The sequence below is a fragment of the Suricata suricatta genome, chromosome 2 (genome assembly GCF_006229205.1).
Source record: "Suricata suricatta isolate VVHF042 chromosome 2, meerkat_22Aug2017_6uvM2_HiC, whole genome shotgun sequence".
In the NCBI taxonomy this organism is placed as follows: Eukaryota; Metazoa; Chordata; class Mammalia; order Carnivora; family Herpestidae; genus Suricata; species Suricata suricatta.
In genome coordinates this window covers 104,561,709-104,565,259 of record NC_043701.1, presented here as the reverse complement: position 1 = coordinate 104,565,259, position 3,551 = coordinate 104,561,709, and positions in this window count along the sequence as shown.

Below are 3,551 nucleotides of genomic sequence, written 5' to 3'. Positions count from 1 at the left end.
AGACACAGAATCAGAAACAGGCTCCAGGCTCTGAGCTGTCAGCACAGAGCCCGACGTGGTGCTCGAACCAATGAACGTGAGATCAGGACCTGGGCAGAAGTCAGAGGCTTAACCGAATGAGCAACCCAGGCGCCCCAATGGCCTTCCTTTCACATAATCCTCTAGCTATTGGGAATTCTCCTCAATAGATTCCAAGGTGACAGAGAGACTCAAGCAGGCTTAGGACTTTTCTCACCTATTTTTTTTTACATTTATTTATTTTTGAGAGACAGAGAGACAGAGCATGAGCAGGGGAGGGGCAGAGAGAGAGGGAGACACAGAATCTGAAGCAGGCTCCAGGCTCTGAGCTGTCAGCACAGAGCCCACGCGAGGCTCAAACTCACAGACTGTGAGATCACAACCTGAGGCGAAGTCAGACACTTAACCGGCACAGCCATCCAGGCTTCCCTTCGGTCACTTTAATTAAAACTTTTTACAAAGTATCTTTTTGAGTTAAAACTGGCATTGGCATACAGATGTGTGAGGCTGAAGCTATTGTTTCTGAACCCTTGCTTATTTAACTAATATTTATTGGAGTCTGCTTCAATAAATATTTAATACTCAATATGAATATCAGTTATTGTATAACAAAATATTACTATATGTATGAATATACAAAATATAATGCAGATTTATAAAGTAGTATATAATATTAATATACATATGACATACTAAATATAACGTCTGAAATATAATTATATTATTACATTATCATATCAATAACTAAATGCAACAGATAATAGGTGGAGAAGTACTGCATAAGACACAAGAGAGGAAAGAGGAAGTTCTCCTGGCCCTTCTGACATTACATATTTTTTCCTACTATATTAAAGAAAGTTATTTTGTGAGTTGGTGGGCTAAATAAAATAACTGCTTTGCGTGCAAGCTCCTCCTAAAAATGTTCCTAATCTGCCGTTTATTTTAAATACTGTACATTTGACTCAAAATAATAAAAAAATGTAAAGAATAGCTCTAGTCTGTGCTCAAAATAAAACGAAATGGAATGACTTACCAATATTACTCACAGAAATTTATTTGGAGACTCGGTCCTTGAGAGAATGCAGGTGCAAACGGAAGCCATCGAGGGTATTTGTGGGTGTTTTGGAAGGAATGTCTGTGTCCATTCAAGGACTTAGTTTCCGCGTATTACTGTGCCCCCCGGATTTTCAAGAAGCAGAGACTGGGAATGAGCCGGGGCCGTGTGAAAGGATTGTGTGGAAGGATTGAGGTCTTGTGATTCAGAATGCAGGGCCAGAGGTGCAGGGTCGTCAGTGAGGCAAAGAGCTGGGGAAGAGTGCGTTAGCTTTACGTATCTGGGGTAAGCCATTTGGGGATTGCTGGCAAGTTTTGGTTTCTGGAGATGGAAACATCAATTTACATTTTAATTCCTTAAAAAGAAACTAAAGAGTTAAGCAAGGATCCACCATCATTTGGCAGTGAGGGTATAACCAGGTATTTTCACCTAAGTAGAGCTCCTGCCCCACAACGGTCCCTCCCTACGGTGGCCGAGGTTTGTGGAGATGCCTGCAGAGAAATGCAGACACGGAACATGGCCCCCCAAAGAGAAGGAGACAGAAACTCTCCTTGTTCTTTTTGCTTGTTTGTTTAATGTTTAATTGTTTATTTTGAGAGGGAGGGCAGGGGGGAGAGAGAGAGAGAGGGAGAGAGAGGGAGAGAGAATCCCAAGCAGGGATCGACATGGGGCTCCATCTCACAACCGTGAGATCATGACCTGAGCCGAAATCAAGAGTCAGACTCAACCAGCTGAGCCACCCAAGCGCCCCAACTCTGCTTGTTCTAAGACTGACATCAAATAACGGAGACTCTCTTTTTCAAAAATGAAGTCAATGTGATCGCACTTGGGCTGAGGTGACATTCCCATGTGGACTTCGTCCCTATAGCTGGGCCATAAGTCTCAGGGAAGACCTCAGGTGTCCCTGAAACCAAAGAAGTGGTTCATCATCTGAGTCTCAATGTTGAGACTTTTTTGAATCCACAGTCAGAAAAAGTCTCTTCCTTTTTATCTTCTAGGAGTCAGGCCTGGAGGAGTTAGTCCCAGGAGGGACTCATGATAGTGCTTCTTCCCTAGTGTGTGGAGAATGTTCCTTTTGTCATGAAAGTTCGGTCAAGAAGCTTAACGTCTGGGTGGGGGAAGATTTGGGGGTGCGGAGTTGGCTGGGCAGAAGAGGGTGAAGTGAGCTCCTGGCTCCACATGGCCTCTGGGTCATGTGCAGGTGACCCAGAGTTCCCTTGGCTTCCGGTGAGGAGCAGAGAAAAATCAAGAGAAATGGGGCTGGGTTGAGGGGCCCCAGTGTGCAGGGACTTGACGACAGGAGCGAGATGCCAGCAGGGGGAGCCCACGAGACCCACCAGGGACCGTCCACAGCTCGCACTGTGAGGAAAGACCCCCAGGGCCAAGGATACAGTGTGAACCCAAGGGCTTTGTGCTCCACTTCCTCCAGTCCCAACCCACCTACACCCAGACCCACGATGGGGGAGGAGGACAAATGGAGAGAGAGCGCCTTTACCTGAAAAACTATGTGGTACAATCGAGTGTTTAACCCCACCTAGTGACGGAGCTGCATTTTGAATGATCTGAAACGCTCTACTTAACTGAGAAGATGCTGAGATACTGGAAGTTTCCCAACTCACTCTCCCTCCAAGGCAGGGCTTCACAAGGAAGAATGGACAAGACAATAGAGAAGCCATATTTTCTTTTCCCACTGATGGTAGCATGCACCCTCCTCCTCCACCAAATGGGGACAAGTACAAAAACGTACCGGAGTCAGTCTGATAATCTACTCCCTAAACCCAAGTAGGGCAATGAGGCCATGAGAGAGAAATCGCTGTGGGAAGGCAAGGAAGCAGATTTCGTCTGGGTCATGTGGCAGCTGACCATCCCCGTCTGCTCTCCCAGTGGGCCGTGTCCCAGGCAAGGGCTGTGCAAAGTGAATGGAAAGACCCGTGCTAGAAAGAGCAGCCTAGGTGTCTATCTCCAGATGAACAGATCACAAAACGTGCTGAATCCATACAATGGAATATGATTCTCCATACAAAGGAAGGAGCACAAATGATGTGCCCCGTGGTTCATGCAGGCTCTCAGCTGGGACTTCAGCCAGGGTAGACGGAAGCCCTGCATGGGCCCACCAATTTGGTGTTTCCTACTGTCCCACCTCCCAAAGGACAAGTGTCCAGTGTCAGAGCATGGGGGACAGGGACAGTCTCAGTTAGTTCCTGTACTGAGTAGTTTTGAAAACTTCTTTGCTTCAGCAAAGCTGGCAAGTGGCCTATTCATTTGCAAGCTTGGGTTGAAGCTTCTTGCGTTTAAAAAGCAACTACTGTCATTGTTCCCATAGATGGGGACAGCCTTTTATAGTTTTCAAAGCACTTATGAGTTCTCCTATCATTTAGCTTCTGAAAAGCAGTGTGTATCAGTCAACATTGTAACTAGTTTGAGCAGAAAATGACTTTACTAAAACACTATCAGGGACCTTGAAGAATCTCCAGGGGGC